This window comes from Phacochoerus africanus, chromosome 2, assembly GCF_016906955.1.
Source record: "Phacochoerus africanus isolate WHEZ1 chromosome 2, ROS_Pafr_v1, whole genome shotgun sequence".
NCBI classification, from domain to species: Eukaryota; Metazoa; Chordata; class Mammalia; order Artiodactyla; family Suidae; genus Phacochoerus; species Phacochoerus africanus.
The window spans coordinates 224486122-224507808 of record NC_062545.1 but is presented as its reverse complement, the minus strand read 5'-3'; the positions used below and the strand labels follow the sequence as shown (position 1 = coordinate 224507808).

Below are 21687 nucleotides of genomic sequence, written 5' to 3'. Positions count from 1 at the left end.
AACCATCTTTGCACCCTATTTTTTTTTTCTTTGTAAAATGAAAGTAATAAACACTATAAGTGAGAAATTTTCTCTGGGGAAATACAGTGGGTTTGTGTGTATACACACACACACACACACACACTATATACCCAAATTCTATATATCTTAGGGTCTGGCATATGCTAGTGTCTCCAAAACAGTAGTTGAGAAGGTTGCAGCTGGGATCGCAGCGATTGTGTGGCCCAATACATTCATTTGGAGGCTGAAAGACCTTGAGTTAAAACATTTGAAATGACTGAAAATTATTTGGAAAGAAACTCTGTCAAAGAGGATCCTGTTTAAAAGTGAGTATTTTCAGGCGTTCCTGCTATGGCACAATGGGATTGGCTGCATCTCTGCAGCAGCAGGACTTAGGTTCGGGCCCCGGTGAGGTGGGTTAAAGGATCCGTTGTTACCACAGCCGCAGCACAGGTTGCAAGTGCAGCCTGAATCTGAGCCCTGGCCTGGGGACTCCGTATGTCTCGGGGTGGCCGAAAAAGAAAAAAAAAAAAGTGAGTATTTTTTCACATAATTCGAGCCTACTGAGTTGTAACTTTTTTTTTTTTTTTTTTTAAATATTTTTAGGGCTGTACCTGCAGCATATGGAAGTTCCCAGGCTAGGGGTCAAATCGGAGCTACAGCTGCTGGCCTACCCCACAGCCATAGCAATGTGGTATCTGAGCCGAATCTTTGACCTACACCACAGCTCATGGCAATGCCAGATCCTTAACCCACTGAGAGAGGCCGGGGATTCAACCTGCATCCTCATGGATGCTAGTTGGGTTCATTTTCACTGCACCACAATGGGAACTCCTTGAGTTGTCACTTTTAATAACTTACGAATTTGTTTCACAGTTGATACTACGCCCTCTTACTAATCAAAATTGGAAATGTTTGCTTGCTTAAATGTACAACATACTCAGACTGTTATTCAAATAAACTTTCAGAAATAGCTTGAGCATTAGATGGTGTGAGCTACAGCAGTGGGCAAAGGTGAAGTGTCTCTGTTCAGGACAGATGTCCTAAATAAGGTGGACTTTATTTAGGCTCAGTCAGTGACCTTAAAGACCCCACATAAAACTAAAAGATGCTTCTCATTAGAGTTCTGCTTTCTTTTTTTTTTTCTTGTCTTTTTGCTTTATCTTGGGCCGCTCCCTCGGCATATGGGGGTTCCCAGGCTAGGGGTTGAATCGGAGCTGTAGCCTCCAGCCTATACCAGAGCCACAGCAATACCAGATCTGAGCCGTGTTTGCAGCCTACACCACAGCTCACGGCAACGCCGGATCCTTAACCCACTGAGCAAGGCCAGAGACCAAACCCGCAACCTCATGGTTCCTAGTCAGATTCGTTAACCATTGCGCCACGACGGGAACTCCTAGAGTTCTGCTTTCTGAAAATCTAAAACCAAAAAGAGGTGACAGTTCTCTACTTGTCCAGTAGATCATGGCTGGAGTTCTCTGGTTTCTAGTGCCAAACTCTGAGAGGGACATTGACCAATCTGAGCCCTGCCTAGAAAAATGTACCAGTGAAGGACTCTAAACCCAAAACCCCCTGGAACTGGCTAAAGACCTGGGTTTTTCGGTCTAGAAAACAGGAGATGCAGAGATGGAGCATGACAGTTGTCTTCCAATACCTGAAGGCTAGCCAAGGGGAAGAAAGGTTTAGGTAACTAGTTTAGCCCTAGGACACCTGAAAGTGTGACAGCTGTAGTGACACAGCTGGCTGTGACCCTCAGGATGGGGATGAGAACATCAGAATTGTGAGGTGAGTAGAATGGTAAAAACTTTACTCTCTCAGTGTCCCCCCTCCATCAAGCATCCCGATAGTCCTGTCCTCCCCTCCCCACCACCAGGCACAGGACCTCAATCTGCCATCTGTTGAGATCCAAGGGGTGAGACGAAATGGTTCCAAACCAGGACTGGGACAAGTTGGTAGAAGCCAGTTTTGATTCAATGAGGAAATGTTTTCTTTTTTTTTTTTTTTTTAGGGCTGCACTGGTGGCATGTATAGGTTCCTAGGCTAGGGGTCCAATCGGAGCTGTAGCTGTTGCTCTACACCACAGCCATAGCAATGCTGGATCCGAGTCGTGTCTGTGACCTATACCATAGCTCAAGGCAATGTTGGATCCTTAACACACTGAGCGAGGGCAGGGATCGAACCCACATCCTCATGGATACTAGGATTCCTTAACTACTCAGCCATGACGGGAACTCCAAGGAAATATTTTCTAACCAGAGTCAAGAGATGAGTGGTCACTGAAGAAGGGGCAGTTACTGTCACCGGGGGTGAGGCCAGGCTGACTGGTCTTTGGGTAGAGCTGAGGCACCCATAAGGTGGAGATGGGTGGCAGTCACAGGGCAGGGCATGTGGGAAGATCACAGGATTCTGTTACAACCGCAAGATTCTATTAAATACTGTTTGTAGATGTGTACCACCAAAGAACTTAGAATATTGAAAATAGTTCCTATTACATAAACCATTTGCTGAAAAGAAATGTAATATTGTGGTGTTTCTCATAAAACTGGTTAAAATCAAACAGGATATTATAATAAAATATAATCCCCTTACTATTAAAAATGAGTCATTTCCAGCTCTGGTCATAAAAAATCCTTTATATTCATTAAGGTTTCTGTTTTTTTTTTTTTTAAATTGAGGGTGTTGTAGAAATTTCTATAAACTTTGTTAAACACCCACTCTCACCCCCAAGGTACAACACTGTCAAAGCTGGGTGAGAAATGCCAACTCTGCATCCATGTTGTAATGTAATCCTGGGAGGTCACAACTGGTCACGGACCTGACCATGGATCTGAAAGCATCCATTTTTGTACTAACTTATAACCCTAATAAAACGGCATGGCATGACTTCTTAAAGTCTTAGTCTTCGGTGGGATCCGAAAGCAGCGTCTCCCAGCTTGTAAACTTGGCCACAGTGAGAAGACTGCAGAAGGGAATTTTATTACCACTTATTTAGTATAAAATGTGCTATAATTTTCCTTGCTACAAATTATAATTCATAGTCCTATATTATCCATCAATGAAGAGACAGAGTGTCAGCTGTTTTGTCTACTTAGGAAGAAAGTCACAGCTTGAGTTCATCCTTCAAAATGTGGCGTATATAGAAATCCCTCTGGCTCCCCAGCACCAAGGTGGGCTCCTCAAGTAGTGTTGGCCTGGATGCTAGCAACTTCTTCTGAGATGCTCTGAGATGCAACCCTCTCCTAACGTGATGACTTTAGAAATAGAAACCAGGAGTTCCCGTCGTGGCGTAGTGGTTAACGAATCCGACTAGGAACCATGAGGTTGCGGGTTCGGTCCCTGCCCTTGCTCAGTGGGTTAACGATCCGGCGTTGCCGTGAGCTGTGGTGTAGGTTGCAGACTCGGCTCGGATCCCACGTTGCTGTGGCTCTGGCGTAGGCCGGCAGCTACAGCTCCAATTCAACCCCTAGCCTGGGAACCTCCATATGCCGCGGGAGCGGCCCAAGAAATAGCAACAACAACAACAACAACAAAAAAAAAAAAAAAAAAAGAAAGAAATAGAAACCAGAACTGGTCCTTTGGAGATCGAACCCAGCCAGATTTCAGGGATGCGATGACAGGCAGAATGACATTTCAGTTCTGTCATCACCTGAACTGCTGTGTGCATGCACACGCACACAGTCATTCATCCACACAGATGCCAGGGTTTCTTCCTATGCATGTGATGCTCTGAGAATCCACGATACATTTGAAATTCTGAGTCCTGAAGGTAAAGGTGTGATAATAGTTGGTATGAAAAAAGGAGAGTATTTAGGTATTTGTGGCCTTAAACCCTAGCATTATTAATTCTACATATGTGTGTTTGTGTGTGAATGTATGAGAGGCTCTTTTTTTTTTTTTTTTTTTTTGGTCTTTTTAGGTCCGTTCCCCCAGAATGGAGGTTCCCAGGCTAGGGGTTTAATTGGAGCTGTAGCCACCAGCCTACACCACAGCCATAGCAATGCCAGATCCAAGCCGCATCTGCGACCTATACCACAGCTCAGGGCAACGCTGGATCCTTAACCCACTGAGCGAGGCCGGGGATTGAAGCCACAACCTCATGGTTCCTAGTTGGATTCGTTTCCACTGTGCCACCATGGGCTCGTATTTTAAAAATTTCTCTATTAAATTTATTATTTAAAAAATTTTTTATTTGATTAGATTACCTCTACGTAATTTATTCTTTTTTATATTACTCAATGAATTTATTACATTTGTAGTTGTACAATGATCATTTTTTATTCAAGTATGGTTGATTTACAGTGTGTTAGTTTCTGGTGTACTGCAAAACACTTCGGTTATATATATATTCAATTGTATTTTTTAAAAATAAAAGGCCCCTTTTTATTTTTAGTGTTTTTTATGGCTACACTACCAACATGTGGGAATTCTTGAGCCAGGGATTGAATCTGAGCCACAGCTGAGATCTGCACACCTGTGGCAGTGCTGGAACTTTTAACCCAATGCACCGGGCCAGGTGCTGAACCTGCACCTCCACAGTGACCTGATCTGCTGTAGTCGGATTTTTTTTTTTTTTTTTTTGTTGTTGTTGTTGCTATTTCCCGGGCCGCTCCCGCGGCATATGGAGGCCCCCAGGCCAGGGGTTGAATCGGAGCTGTAGCCACCGGCATACGCCAGAGCCACAGCAACGTGGGATCCGAGCCGCATCTGCAACCCACACCACAGCTCACGGCAACGCCGGATCGCCAACCCACTGAGCAAGGGCGGGGACCGAACCCGCAACCTCATGGTTCCTAGTCGGATTCGTCAACCACTGGCGCCACGACGGGAACTCCTGTAGTCGGATTTTTAACCCACTGCACTAAAGGGAGAACTCCATTATGGTTTAAATGCAGGATACTGAATATAGTTCCTTGTGCCATACAGAAGGACCTTGTTTATCCATTCTATATGTTACAGTTTGCAACTGTTAATCCCAAACTCCCAGTCCATCTCAACCCCCACCCCCTTGGCAACCACATATCGGTGCTCTATGTCTGTGAGTCTGCTTCTATTTTGTGAATAAGTTCATTTGTGTCATAATTGAGATTCTACAGATAAGTGATATCATATGGCATTTATCTTTGATTAACTTCACTTAGTATGATAATCTCTAGGTCCTTTCATGTTCCTGCAAATGACATTTCATTCTTTTTATGGCTGAGTAATATTCCATTTTAAGTATGTAACACATCTTCTCTGTCCATTTATCTGTCTATGGACATTTAGGTTGTTTCCATGTCTTGGCTATTGTGAACAGTGCTGCTGTGAACATAGGGGTGCACATATTTTTTTGAATTATAGTTTTGTATGGATATATTCCCAGGAGTAGGATTGCTAGGTAATATGTTAGTTCTATATTTAGTTTTCTGAGGAAACGCCATACTGTTTTCCATAGTGGTCGTACCTACTTACATTTCCACCAACAGTGTAGGAAAGTTCTCTTTTTTCCATACCCTCTCCAGAATTTGTTATAGACTTAAATTTTTTTTTTTTATCTTGGTATAGTCGACTTACAATGTTGTATTAGCTTCAGGTTTATAGCAAAGTGAGTCAGTTATACATGTACATATATATCTATTCTTTTTTCCCATATAGGTTATTACAGAACATTGAGTACACCTTCCTGTGCTATACAGTAGATATTCGTTAGTTATCCATTTTATACATATTAGTGCATATGTGTCAATCCCATCCTCCCAACTTATCCTTCCCCACAAGGTTTCCCCTTTGGTAACTTTAAGTTTGATTTCGAAATGTGTGAGGTTTTTTTTTTAATAACTAAATTATTTTATATTATTTTAAATTAGATTACACATATAAGTGATATCATATATTTGTCTTTGTCTGACTTACTTCACTTAGTATGATAATCTCGAGTTGCATTTGTGTTGCTGCAAATGGCATTATTTCATTCTTTTTTACAGTTGAATAATATTCCATTGTGTATGTATACTACATTTTCTTTATCCATTCCTCTGTCAATGAACATTTAGGTTGTTTCTATGTCTTGGCTATTGCTGGGTCATATGGCAGTTCTACGTTTAGTTTTTTAAGGAAACTCCATACTGTTCTTCATAGTGGTTGTATCAATTTAACTTCCCCCCAACAGTGTGGGAGGGGTTACCTTTTCTCTACAACCTCTCCAACATTTACTGTTTGTAAAGCACTTCTTTGGGCTGCACCTGCAGCATGTGTAAGTTTCTGAGCCAGGGCTCAAACCCATGCCAGAACAGCAACTCGAGCTGCTGTAGTGATAACAGCAAATCCTTAATCAGCTGTGCCACAAGAGAACTCCTGTTTGTAGACTTTTTGATGGCCATTTTGACTGGTGTGAGGTGGATACCTCATTGAGTTTTGATTTGTGTCTCTCTAATAATAAGCAGTGTTGAGAATCTTTTCATGTGCTTTTTGGCCATATGTCTAGTTTCTTTGCAGAAATGTCTATTTAGATCTTCTTACCATTTTTTGATTGTGCTGTTTGTCTTTCTGATAAAAAGCTGCCTAAGATGTTTGTGCATTTTGGAGATTAATCCCTTGTCAATTAATCAAATTAATCTTTGCTTCATTGGCAAAGATTCTCTCTCATTCTATGGGTTGTCCTTTGGTTTTATTTATGATTTCCTTTGCTGTGCAAAAGCTTGTAAATTTGATTGGGTTCCATTTGTTTATTTTTGTTTTTATTTTCATTATTCTAGGAGGTGGATCAAAAAAGATATTGCTGCAATTTATGTCAGATAATGTTCCTGCCTATGCTTTCCCCCAAAGAATTTTATAGTATCCAGCCTTATGTTTAGGTCTGTAACCCATTTTGAGTTTATTTTTGTGTTTGGTGTTACAGAATATTCTAATTTTATTCTTTTATATGTAGCTGTCCACTTTTCCCAGCACCACTTATTGAAAAGACTTTTTTTTTTTTCATTTTATATTCTTGTCCCCTTTGTCATAGATTAGTTGGCTGTAGGTGCATGGGCCTTTCTATCCTGTTCCACTGATCTATATCTCTGTTTTTGTGCCAGCATCATCCTGTTTTGATGACTGTAGCTTTGTAGTATAGTCCAAAGCCTGGGAGCCTGATTCTTCCAGTTCCATTTTTCTTTTTCAAGATTGCTTTGGCTATTCGAGGTCTTTTGTGTTTCCATAGAAATTAAAAAAAATTTTTGTTCTAGTTCTGTGAAAAATGCCATTGGCAACTTAATAGGGATTGCACTGAATCTATAGATTGCCTTGATTGGTACAGACATTTTGACAAAATTGATTCTTCCAATCAAATATCATGGTATGTCTTTCCATCTGTTTGTATCATCTTTGATCTTTGATTTTTTCATCAGCATCTTATAGTTTTCAGAGTACAGCTCTTTTGTCTCTTTAGGTAAGTTTATTCTTAGGTATTTTATCCTTTTTGGTGCGATGGTAAATAGGACAGTTTCCTTAATTTCTCTTTCTGGTCTTTCATTGTTAGTGGGTAGGAATCCAATAAATTTCTGTGTATTAATTTTGTATCCTGCAACTTTACTGAATTTTTTGATAATCTCTAACAGTTTTTTAGAGCATCTTTAGGATTTTCTATGTGTAATATCATGTCACATGCAAACAGTGATAATTTTACTTCTTTTTTTCCCAATTTGGATTCATTTTATTTCTTTTTCTTCTCTGATTGATGTGGCTAAGACTTCTAAAACTATGTCGAATAAAAGTGGTGAAAGTGAACATTCTTGTCTTGTTCCTGATCTTAGCAGAAATGCCTTCAGATTTTTACCACTGGGAATGATGTTAGCTGTGGGTTTGTCATATATGACCTTTATTATGTTGAGGTAGGTTGCCTCTTTGCCTATTCTCTGCAGAGTTTTTATCAGAAATGGGTATTGAATGTGGTCAGAAGCTTTTTATGCTTCTATTGAGATGATCCTATGGTTTTTATTCTTCAGTTGTTAATATGGTATATCACACTAATTTATTTTTGGATATTGAAGAATCCTTGAAGTCCTGGGATAAATCACATTTAATTGTGGTTTATGATCCTTTTAATGTACTGTTGGATTCAGTTGGCTAGTATTTTATTGGGGATTTTTGCTTCTGTGTTCATCAGTGATATTGGCCTATAGTTTTCTTTTTTGTGTGTGGTATCTTTGGTTTTGGTATCAGGGTGATGGTGGCTTCACAGGATGAGCTTGTGAGTGTTCCTTAACACTCCAAGTTGGGCTAAGTTGGAGAGTCCAAGTTCACTTTTTAGTGAGTCTCATTTTTAGGGTCATTTATATCCCTCCCCCTTTTTCAACCTTTTCCCTGAAACACACACATCCCCCCTCAACCCATTGTTTAAAAGATATATTTAATCAATAGGATTTCATAAGATCTGGAAAGTGCTGTGAGTGGGTCTTAGGACAGAGCTGAAACAAAGCAGAACTTGAGGGCAGTCAGACTGGCCAAGATGACCACACTAAATAGTCCCTGGGTTCTCCTCATTCTATGAGCTACTAACACTCAGGGGCGATGTTCTTTTTTTTTTTTTTTTTGTCTTTTTGCTATTTCTTGGGCCGCTCCCGCGGCATATGGAGGTTCCCAGGCTAGGGGTTGAATCGGAGCTGTAGCCACCGGCATACGCCAGAGCCACAGCAACGCGGGATCCGAGCCGTGTCTGCAACCTACACCACAGCTCACGGCAACGCCGGCTCGTTAACCCACTGAGCAAGGCCAGAGACCAAACCCGCAACCTCATGGTTCCTAGTCAGATTCGTTAACCACTGCGCCACGACGGGAACTCCGCGATGTTCTTTTTTAACTACAACTGCCTCATGGCCCCATGGAAGAAGACTCTTTCCCTGTCTGGGGTCCAAAGGCAGCCTCATTCTGATTTCAAGTTGAAATTCTTTGCCAGAATACCTCTGAGGAAAACACTGATTTCTCTACAGGCTATCATAGGTGGCAAGGCCTTTATTTTTCTTCCCTATACTGAGGCTGTTTTCCCTGGCCCTGCTCTGTTTTCTTGATATTTCCTATTCTTTTGGCCAGCATCCTCTCTGTGGTCAGGAGAGTACACCAACTCATCCTTCCTCCCTCCCCTCATTTTAGTCTAAACTCACAGCATCACCACAAATGCACATAAAGGCTTCACAATGCCCCACCCTAATCATGCCCTTGGGCCTGGGGTCCCCTCCATCCTGAGGCTCACTAGATGGAATTCTCAGAGATCCTTGAGTTTCAAACACCAAGCAGCCATGATATGTGCTCTGGAAATCTTATTTTGTCTTATTTTTACCTAAGGCTCTATACTTTTATTATAGTTATATATGGGGTACTTCACTAGGCATGATCAGTAAGGGATTTCTCTGTGAACCACAGTAGCAGGCATCCCAAAGCTCACCGTTTTTTAGGAGGCAAATAGATACATAAGCTAGTGCTATAGAAATCAGAGCATAGCATATGTATGGATGGTTTTATATGAGGTTTTTATAGCTGGAAGGAAGTTTGGAGGAGCTTGAGTCCAAATTTCCTAACATGACATTTTAAAAAATATTTAGACTCAGAATCAGCAGTGAAATTATTCTTCTCTAAGAACCAGGGACTGCAGGGCCTTAAGCAAAAAGCCTTGAGGCAGAAGGTGGGATTTAGAATGACCTTGAAGGGTACGTACAGTTTGGATGAAAACAACTACATTGTGCCCAATCTGGTAGAATGTTTGTTGAATTCTGAGGTGTTGGCAGCACATGGAGTGCCAGGCCTGCTGCCAGCCTTCAAATGCCCTATCAGAGCTTTCCACACCAACCAGCAGATAGATGGCTGATAAGATGAGAACAGACCTAAGAAAAAAGTTGGCACTGATCTTGGACGTCTCATGGGATGGATGAGGATTATGGCCTCTCATTTCAAAACTGTTAATGCAGCAGCAATATTTTAACACAGTTCCCTGCCTGATTAATTTGTTTTCCAAAGGCCCAAGAGAAGCCTGAGGGCATCAGTGATTTATACAGGCTGACAATTCTACAGGGGACTTTGCAGCAAGAGAGTGACTTCTGCTAATTGCAAATCTAAATGGCTACCTTATCATCTAATGCATCACAGAGCCCTGCGGCAACAACCACATTCACTCTGAAAAAATAAGGAGAGGAATATGGTACTGGTTTCATTTGAAAAGGAGCGCTGCCTTGGAACAAGGCCACTGGCTTCTCTCTCCCTATGGTGGAAGGGAAAGGGTAAAATGCCAGTGGCCTTAGCCATAGTCAAGAGTGAGGAGCTAAAAGCTGTACCCCCCCTCAAGACTTTCCCCTCTCAGCATGGTACCATTTCTCTTTACAGCAACACAGAGTAGCAGCATGGATTGAATTATCCCCCATCCCCACTCTTCACTCATACATTGAAGCCATAACCCCAAGTCCCTCACAATGTGACATTATTTGGACATAGGCTCTTTACAGAGGTAAGTTAAAATAAGGTCACTATGATGAGCCCTGATTCAGTATGACTGGTGTCCTTAAAAAAGGGAAATCTGGACACAGAGACAGACACACAGAGGGGAGAAACAGGGAGAAGATAGACATCCATAGGCCAAGGAGGGAACCTATCCTTCCCTTACAGTTCTCAGAAGGAAACAACTCTGCCAACCTTGATCTTGGACTTCTAGCTTCCAGAACTGTGGGACAATCCATTTCTGTTGTTTATGCCACCCAGTTTGTGGTACTTTGTTATGGCTGTTTTAGGAAATGCCCAGGAGCCTTTACTGGGATTTGGAAAGTATTTTTTTTTTTTAAATAAGGATCTATAGGAGTTCCCACTGTGGCTCAGTGATAACGAACCTGACTAGTATCCATGAGGATGTAGATTTGATCCCTGGCCTCGCTCAGTGGGTTAAAGATCCAGTGTTGCCATGAGCTGTGGCATAGGTCACAGACACAGTGTGGATTTAGCTTTGCGGTGGCTGTGGCATAGGCTGGCAGCTGCAGCTCTGATTTGACCCCTAACCTGAGAACTTCCACATGCCGTGGGCATGGCCCTAAAAAAGCAAAAAAAAAAAAAAGAAATCTATATTGTACTTAATCCTATCCTCTGTTGTCAGTTACTGCAAAAGCTATAGTCCCCTGGGGTGGCAAGGCTCTAAGGAACAATCTGTCAAAGACTGAAAGTGAAAAACGGGCTTTTTCCACCCATACTTGTTGATACTTCATTAAAGCCGCTGCCTCAGCAGTAGAAATACTGTCTGTCCTAATCCCCAAATGGCCGAGGGACCTTTTCAAAGAGGCTCAAGTGGAACTGGCCCTGATGGGGGAGAAGGGCACGCTAGGATCCTAGGCAAGTTCAGCACTTTCACTGTTGTGCCTGATTGTAACTGCCACCTCCAGTCCACCTTTAATGGTGGTAGATGCTGGGTCTGTCAGAGTGCACATCCTTTGCCACTTGAAGAATGTGCCCTGCTCAGCATGCTACACAGCACTGAGAGGCTACCATAAAGTACCCCGGGGTTGAGACCATCCTCTGAGCCTCGCCCGCCCACTTAATAGGGGATTTCAATTCAAGGACCTCAATCACTTCTTACCAGGTTGGTCAGAGGCGCCTTCCAACCAGCAGGTGGCAGTAGGGTCTGCTGCAGGAATTCAGTCCCAAACCCCGTTCATAAACGTGACTGTGGTAGGGTTCACCTTAGAACCAAGTTCATTTTTCCCCTGATGTAAAGCAAAGCTAACTGCCAACCATTATACCAGGGGATCTTAGGGGTCTGACATAGCTTTCCCTTAAATCCAGCACAGGAGAATTTAACATGCTCAGAGCTCAAAAACCCTGTCAACAAGCTGACTGGATCTCAGCCTTGGACATGTGAGGAGTTTTTAAAAAATACAAATGCCCTGGTCCATCCTCAGGGATTTTCTTTCTTTCTTTCTTTTTTTCTGTCTTTTTGCAATTTCTTGGGCCGCTCCCGCGGCATATGGAGGTTTCCAGGCTAGGGGTCTAATCGGAGCTGTGGCCGCCAGCCTAAGCCAGAGCCACAGCAACGCAGGATCCAAGCCGCTTCTGCAACCTACACCACAGCTCACGGCAATGCCGAATCGTTAACCCACTGAGCAAGGGCAGGGATTGAACCTGCAACCTCATGGTTCCTAGTCGGATTCGTTAACCACTGCGCCACGACGGAAACTCCGGGATTTTATTTCTGTTGCACAGTATGTCCCCAACAAGTGACTGTATCTGTTACAACATTCATTTACTGGACGCTTTTTTGTGAGGAATCAATAATAACTTTTTTTTTTTCTTTTTAGGGCTGCATCCTCGGCATATAGAAGTTCCCAGACCCGAGGTCAAATCGGAGCTGTAGCTGTTGGCCTATGCCACAGCCACAGCAATGCCAGATCTGAGCCATACCTGTGATCTACACCACAGCTTATAGCAATGCTGGATTCTTAACCCACTGAGTGAGGCCAGGGATTGAATCTGCATCCTCATGGATACTAGTTGGGTTTGTTACAGTTGAGCCACTCTAGGAACTCTGCAATAATTTGGAAACATCTACTCAACCTCACAGTGACTTAGCCAGGGAGAAGAGAAGTGAATGGGGCCAAGAGCATGTGTGTCCTTTTCCATGTCCTCAGTAAGACAGTGTAGTTGGTAGAATAGTGTCCCCGAAAATTCATGTTCACCTGGGAATGTGACCTTATTCAGAAATATGGCCTTTGCAGATATAACTAGTAAAGATGAAGTCACACTGGAGGAGGGTGGGCCCTAAATCCAGTCACTGGTGTCCTCATAAATAAAAAGGACTCAGAGAGTCACAGGGAGGAAGGCAGTGTAAAGACTGGGGCAGAGATTAGAGTTTGCAAGTCAGACCACACCATAGACCACGTGGACCACCAGAAGCTGGCAGAAGCTAGGAAAGATCCTTTCCTCGAGGCTTCAGAAGGGGCCGGGCCCTGTGAGCATCTTGACCGCAGAATTCTAGCCTCCAGGCTGGGAGACCTTTCTGTGGTTTAAGCCCCAGGCTGTGGTACTTTGTTGAGACAGCCTGCAGAGCACAGGCAGAGAGAAACCAAAGGGAAGCCAGGTCCTCATGTCCCACTCCAGGCTCAACTGCACACCACCCGTCCCACGTGGGGAGGCCTGAGTTTTTTATGAAGTGGACAGTATGTATGCATTCTCCTTTTCACTCATTTTCCCCATTCCTCCTCAGATCCCAGGAGAGTGAACAGTATAAAAGAAGACAGCCCTGCTCACGAGGTCCACGGTAGGATTTCGACTTGCTTTCCCTACAGTTCTCATGTGTCCCTGACCCGGTTCCTTTTGAATATACTAGCAGTTTCCTGAAGGCTCAGGGCCTGGTGGAACCCAAGTTCATACATTAGAAACTGTTCCTCCTCAAACTCTCTGTTTCCAAGAGTTGGAAATGTTCAGGAGGCTAGCGGACACTGGCTTCCTATGACAAGGGAAAAGATGGAGATGAGGATCAGAAAGAGAAGCAGCAGGCAGAGCCCAGGGAGAGTGGAGAAGGAGAGAGAGGCCAGGGTTAGGAGGTACGGAAAGAAGAATAATGGGACCAGCAGGCTGGGAGCTGGGATGGACAGGAGACTCGGGCAAGCTGGACGCAGAACTGGCCTTGAGCAAGGTGGAAATCCAGCTGGCCCACGAGGCCACAATTCATTGCAAAGCTAGGACAAAACAGAAAAAAATATCCACCGAAACCCTGCCTGCCGTCACTCAATTGTTAATTCTGGGTCTCACCTAACTAAAAAGCCAGTTATGCCTTTATAATTCTGACTCCAATTACCTACGCTGATCCTTAAACCATAGTTTCATACTGTTTGTTTTAAAAAAAATTCCTACGGTGACCTCCTAAATCCAGACAGACAGGTTGCCTCATTAATTTGAAGCTGGCGTCATTCTTGTCTGAGCACAGGAATCCCTTCTAGGTGCCACAGGGCTCAGGTAGCCAGGTCTTTTTCAGCCCTTTCACATGTCTTAGAAACGGTATTTGTTCAATGACTTAAGAGGGTCATCCTTCCTGGAGATTTAAAAAAAAAAAAAAAAGAAAGAAAGAAAGAAAAAAAAGGGTCCTATTTTGCCCTTTCTGAAATCTCTTCATTTCTCGATATGGTCATACCAATGGAAGGGAACGGCATTCTGGTGAAATGCCTTCCAAACCAAAGGCAGCCTCTGCCTCTTCTCTTCCTATTTTGCTCTAAAACCTACCAAAACCTTGAGCAGCATCTTTGGTTGATGGGGAATCTAGCTCTCTGCTGAGCAGGGATAGAATTGCCACTGTTTCGAATAAATATCTTGGGCAGCAGCCAATGCTGGCTCATGCAAGGAGTGATTAAAGAGACTTGATACTTTACATACAGGTCATTAACTTCGATGCCAGCCAAGTCAGGTCGGAGTCAAGTCCAGAAATGCAGTCTGTCTTGCCACAAAGTCTCACTGAATTTTCTAGGACCCCCGTGACCTAATTTAGAGTGTTTTTCTTCTTTTTCTCAGGCTTTTCTCCCACTTAATAGTATGATAAGCTGTTAATTCAATCATTTTCACTTCTCTGCCACCCTTCATCCTATGATCAAAGAGTATTATTAACCACCCTAAAGACACACTAAATAACCAAGCTGTCCAGCAGCTGCACATCAGAGTCCTAATCTCCCAGACTGGCATGGCTGAAAAATAAATGGCTTAACTGTTTCTTTGCTCACAGCTATTTCTGCACTTCAAACAGACATCTTGCAGAAACACTTATCTGGATGCAAGGACATATTATTGCAAGGCTGTTAATATGGAAAGTGTAAAAAGAAAAGGGGCATAACCTCAGGACTAAATAAGAGAAGAAAATCGTTGTTTTCTGGCAGCCCTCTTTGAAATGTTTATATTATTTTAAAAAGCAATCCCATTATCTCCCACTTACCCACCCATTCCCAGCTACTCATAAAAAAGGACATTCTTGCCCACGACATTTTTCAGCTGCAGTGCTTTTTGTTGCTTGTTCCTCTTCCCATTAACACCAAATTACATTCGTATCAGGCAAAGAAGCTGCCTGAGGAACTGACATAACAGCTACAGTGATTGGTGCCTTAGAATAGCTGAGACCATTCAGAAAGTGGAATCTGGCTCTATTATGAAGACTGTGTGATTGCCCATTTAAAATCAATAGAGCCTGCTCATTTCTGTTGTATTCTTTTAAATACCCTCATCTGTGTCGTCAACTCAAAATTCAGTGGAAAACACATCTTTGGTCACTGGATAAAATCATCTTCAAAACACTTCCCTTGAGTTGAATATCTGAAAACAAATCAGATAGCCTGGAATGATTAGTGTGAAGGTGAATGAATGGCCTTTTCCAGGTGATAGCTAGGAACCAAATGCCTGAATAAGGATGATGGAACAATTAGTGGCCTTTTCAGGTAACCTATCCTTTTAATTTCATGTCAAGTCATTGGAAAAAGCAGGAAAGCTGGTCTGATTTACATGCACATAATGTGAGTGGATTTTTTTTTTTTTTTGTCTTTTTACGGCCATGCCTGCAGCATATGGAGGTTCCCAGGCTAGGGAGTGAATCGGAGCTGAAGCCGTTAGTCTATACCACAGCTCACACAGCTCATGGCAATGCCAGATCCTTAACCCATGGAGCAAGGCCAGGGATTGAACCCAAGTGCTCATGGATACTAGTCGGGTTCATTAACAGCTGAGCCACAGGGGGAATTCTGTGAGAGGGTCTTTAAAAAGGAAGTTTCTTATATTATCTGATGTACATGAATCACTTGAGTTTAAATCATATTTTAAAGGGATATATAAATAGCATTGTCTATTAGTATACAAATAATAGCATTACAGGATTCATTGCACCTACCAATTCTTAAAGGAGAACATTACAGGAGAAATCTGATGACTATGTTTGGTTACAACACCTAACACAATGTCACCACAGAAATCTTCAACTGCCCTTTCAGTAAGGATGGCTGTGATAAAGAGGATTCTAACGAGGTCAAGAGCAAGGAGAACAAAGGTACAGGCAAGATTGGTTTTCCCTTCTGACACTTTCTCTGCCATTCACTCTTTTGCAATGTGGAGGCAAATGAAAATATTGAAGGGAAGGCAATGAGCTGTATCTTTTCAGATTGGAAAAGCATGCAAAATAAAAATCTCCAGCATGAAAATACTTCCTGGAATTATAAGTTAATGGGGCAGAACTTCTAGATGTATTGCCACAAAAATTAAATACTGTGAAGGTTGATGGTAGAATATGCGATGAAACAGGGAAATTTGGGGAAACAGCTCTAGCTATTCTGGAAAAAAATCCTTGACATTTAGAATAGGTCATGCCCAGTCAGAGCTGGAGGGGTCTTAAGAGGGGGTTTAATGATCCATTTCATGGATGAAAAAACTGAGGGCTAAAAAGGGTGACTAATACAAGATCAATGATTAATGAGAGGCAGAGCTATAGAATATAGGGTATGTATGTATATAACTTATAGTATATAAAATATATATAGAATATAGAGTATATAGTATATAATATAGAGTATAGAATCCAAGGCCTATTTCTAATTAATTCATGTCCCATTTGGTTCTGCAAGAGGTGAAGAGACTAAGGTAAAGTATTAGAACAATGGTGTGGGGAGGCCCATTTTGGGGGATCCAGGAGGAAAGACTATCTTCCTATAATACTGAGATGTTACTTGCCTTTTGGTCTTTCCCTCTCACAGGTGCACGGTGGAATACAGTGATGTGCCCGAGCACACCAGACCAATGGAGAAGCAGAGCTGAGAATCCAGCTTCTTCTCCTCGGTTAGACAAGGGGATTGCAAAAATGTGAAATGGTGAAATGATGTCACTCTTTTCATTAAGTTTATTTTTGTTATGGAAAATAACATTGTAGAGTTATTATTTTGAAAGAATGAATGACTTTTCTCATTTTAATTTTTAAATTACAAAGTAACCCACATACGCAAAAGCTCTTTGGATCCTCAATTTTTAGAAGGTAAAGGGATCCAGAGATCAGAAGGTTTAAGAACTGCTAGACTAGAACCTCAAAAAAAAAAAAAAAAAAAAAAAGAGAGAAAAATAAATGACGATGAAAGTGGAATTTTATAAAAATTTCTCAAAATAAAACCCTCACTTCTTCCTTTTTAGATCCATCTCTCACTTTCATCAGGAGCATAATTCCAATGAGACCGACTTGGTGGTCAGTAACAACGACAGTGATGAGCTCCCTCCTGGTTAACACTACAGTGATAACTAACACCCTAGTGATAGTGTGTTGAAGTTGGAGCTAGATTTGAATTTTGGCTCTGCCATTGACAAACTCTGAGAACTGATCAGGTAAACCTCAGATTCCTTATATGTATGAAGGGAGACAAATGCAACACCTGCCTCTTGAAAGCGCTAGCATAAGAAAAGCACTGGGATGGTGCCTGCATACCTTATGAGCTCAGTGTGGCCATTATAATTATTATTCAAAACGCTATGTTACAAATGATGTGACCGACCAGGGCTTAATCTCCAAAATATACAAACAACTCATGTAGGTTCAATATCAAAAAACCAAACACCCAATCAAAAAATGGACAGAAGATATAGACATTTCTCCAAAGAAGACATATAGACAACCAAAAAACATATGAAAAGATGCTCAACACTGCTAGTTATTAGAGGAATGCAAGTCAAAACTACAATGAGGTATCACCTCATTGTCACCTCACACCAGTCAGAATGGCCATCATCAAAATACCTACAAACAGTAAAGGCCAGAGAGGATGTGGAGGAAAGGGAACCCACCTAGCCTCTTTATGGGAGTGTAAATTGGTACAACCACTATGGAGAATAGTATAAAGCTTCCTTAAAAAACTAAAAACAGAGCTACCCTATGATCCAGCAATCCCACTCCTGGGCATCTATCCAGAGAAAACCCATAATTCAAAAAGATACATGTACCCCAGTCACTACTGCAGCACTATTTGAAATAACCAAGACAACTCTCTTTCTTTCTCCTCTGTGTGTATGTTGTGTGTATGTAGATGTATACACACACACACACACACCCACCCACCCTGATTAAAAAATGGGCTCACCATCACTAATCATGTGTAAACATCAGGAAAATGCAAATCAAAACCACAATGAGACATCACCTCACACCTGTCATAATGGTTATCTTCAGAGACAACAAACAGTAAGTGTTGGCAAGGACGTAGAGAAAAGGGAACCCTAGTACACTGTTGGTGGAAATATAAACTGGTACAGCCACTATGGAAAACAGTACGAGGTTCCTCAAAAAATTGAAAAAAAAAAACCAATGCAATTATCATATGACCCAGCAATTCCACTCCTGGGTATATACCTGAAAAAAATGAAAACACTAGATCAAAAAAATACCTGCATGTATATATTCACTGCAGCATTATTTTCAATAGTCAAGTTATGGAAGCAACCTAAATGCCTATCAATAAATGAATGAATGAAGATGTCACACACACACACTGGAGTACTACTCAGCCATAAAAAAAGAATGAAAATTTTGCCATTTGCAACAACATGGATTGAGCTGGAGGGTATTATAATTAGTGAAATAGACAAAGAAAGACAAATACTCTATGTTTTCACTTGTATGTGGTATCTTAAAAAAAACAACAACAACAAACAATTGAATATAACAAAACAGACTCACAAATGGAGAACACATTATTGGTTCCAGAGGGGAGAGAGGTGACAGGAGGGACAAGATAGGTGAAGGGGATTTAGAGGTATAAACTACTAGATATAAACAAGTTACAAGGATGTAGGTAATATATATATTGCCCAAGGAATATAGCCAATATTTATAATAACTTTATATGGAGTATATATATCAAATTATCTGAAACTAACATAAGTCAACTATAATTCAGTGAAAAACAAAATCCTGTGCTCTTCCAACAATACCCAACTCTTTCCCTTACACCATTCTTCTTGAACTTTCACATTCTGTATTAAATTTTAAAAATAATCAATGTTTATTATAAAGTCAAATTTGTCTGTGTCCTTTTATCTGTTTTTCTTGCCACATCACCTTGTTGTCTGATCGAGGGCAAAAGATAGTCTCTTCAGCAAATGGTGCTGGGAAAACTGGACAGCTGCACGTACATCAGTGAAATCAGAACACGCCCTCATACCATGCACAAAAATAAACTCAATATAGCTTAAAGACTTAAACATAAGACACGATACCATAAAACTCCTAGAGGATAACAGAGGCAAAACATTCTCTGACATAAATCATACAAAAGTTTTCTTAGGTCAGTCTCCCGAGGCAATAGGAATAAAAACAAAAATAAACAAATGGGACCTAAGCAAACTTAAAAAGTTTTGCACAGCAAAGGAAACCATAAATAAAACTGACAAGACAGGAGTTCCCGTCATGGCTCAATAGAAACGAATCTGATTAGGAACCATGAGGTTGCGGGTTCGATCCCTGGCCTCGCTCAGTGGGTTAAGGATCTGGCGTTGCCAGGAGGTGTGGTGTAGGCCACAGATATGGCTCGGATCTGATGTTGCTGTGGCTCTGGCATAGGCCGGCAGCTACAGCTCCAATTAGATCCCTAGCCTTGGAACCTCCATATACCGCAGGTTCAGCCCTAAGAAGACAAAAAGATGACAAAAACAAACAAACAAAAAACCCAAAAACTGAAAAGACAACCTAGAGAATGGGAGAAAATATTTGCAAATGATGCAACTGACAAGGGCTTAATCTCCAAAATGTACAAACAACTCATATAATGCAACAACAGCAAAAAACAACCCAATTGAAAAATGGGCAGAAGACCTAAATAGACATTTCTCCAAAGAAGATAGATGGATGGACAGCAAACAAATGAAAAGATACTCAGCATCTCTAATTATTAGAGAAATGCAAATCAAAACTATAATGAGGTACTACCTCATTCCAGTCAGAATGTGGCTGGAATGTCATCTGCAAGGAGGCCAGAGTAAGGGAGGTGGTCTGCAGGGAGGCGACCAGACAGGCATAGGGCCTTAAGGACTCTGGATGTTGCTCTGGGAGAGGGGAGAAGGCACTAGCTGGGTTTGGGCTGCAGTGTAACAATCTGGGTGACTGGTGTCCTACAGAGTACACCTGAGGACATAGAGTGTGAGGCTGGGGGATACGGGGAAGCATAAAATGGGGCTGTGGAGATGTGCTGCTATAGACACACACCCCAAGTGGTGGTGATGCCCAAACTTGAGCCTGTACACTGAGAGGGATGGAGAGGGTTTGCTTAGGCTCAGCAAAGCTTTAAAAAGTAGAAAATCCTGGAGTTCCCATCATGGCTAAGTGTTTAACAAACCCGACTAGTGTCCACGAGGATGAGGGTTTGATCCTTGGCCTCACTCAGTGGGTTAAGGATCTGGTGTTGCTGTGAGCTGTGGTGTAGATCACAGACATGGCTCGGATCCCACACTGCTGTGGCTGTGGCATAGGCCAGCCACTGCAGCTCCAATTTGACCCCTAGCCTGGGAACCTCCATATGCCATGAGTGTAGTCCTAAAAAAGACACACACACACACACACACACACAGTAGAAAACCCTCCATATGCCATGAGTGCAGTCCTAAAAAAGACACATACACACACACAGTAGAAAACCCTGAACCAGCACCTCCCATTTCATGAGACTTCGTGCAGCTGTACAAAGAGGTGGAAAATGAGCCTGGGATGTACTTTGTAGGGTAAAATACTCAGTCTCCTCTTTTGCAGTCTAGCCCTTCGGGGGATCTTTCTGGGCCTCATCTTTTCTTTTTTTTTTTTTTTAATTTTTACTTTTTATTTTATTTTATTTTCTGGCTGCACCCACGGCATATCGAAGTTCCCAGGCTAGGTGTCGAATCCGAGCTACAGCTGCCAGCCTACGCCACAGCCACAGCAATGCAGGATTCAAGCCATGTTTTCGGCCTACACCACACCTTATGGCAATGCTGGATCCTTAACCCACTGAGCAAGGCCAGTGATCGAACCTGTGTCCTCATGGATGCTAGTCAGATTCGTTTCCACTGAGCCATGACGGGAACTCCTGGGCTTCATCTTAACAATTTAATCGTGGCTCTATGGACAACTTGACGAGCACTCAAGGGTGTTCCCACATGTGATCACTCAGGATCCTCCGCACAGCCTTGTGGGGCAGTGAGGACAGGTGTTATTTCCCTCCTTTGGCAAATAAGGACAGAGAGTGTTGCCAGGGCTGCTCCAGGACCTTGCTCAAAACTTGCCAACTTCTAACTTTAACAGGAATTAACATAAATCTTTAAGTCACATGGGCCAAGGTAAGAACAGAAGTTAAAAGGAGAAACAAACCAAGAAACTAGATGGAACCAGCTGGGATGGAGAAGGTGACAGATCTGACCTCCAACAGACCCTCAGTCTCCTTATGAGCTGGTTTTACTACATTAACAAATTAAATGACACACTTACTGGCGGCCATGACCAGAAATTAAGGACCAAGAAAAGATAAAAAGAGGGTGGCACCCCGCTCCCTCGGAGAAGCCCCACCCCTTCTCCAGTAGACTAAGGCACATGCCTCCCCATTCTTAGCATCACTCCCCCTCCCTTTGTCTTTACTCTTTAAAATCTAATCCTTCTCATTATGTGGGTTGATCTGTCAACTAAGTTCTTGCTTCTCCATTCTTCGGCCATTGAAGAAAGTTGCGCAGCACTGATCT

General features: G+C 42.2%; 1 protein-coding gene across 2 annotated transcripts in view; it reads right to left on the bottom strand.

The window, feature by feature from the left end:
• Window positions 1–21687, bottom strand: part of PIP5K1B (phosphatidylinositol-4-phosphate 5-kinase type 1 beta) — a 350208-nt gene that overhangs the window by 1545 nt on the left and 326976 nt on the right. The window lies entirely within an intron of this gene.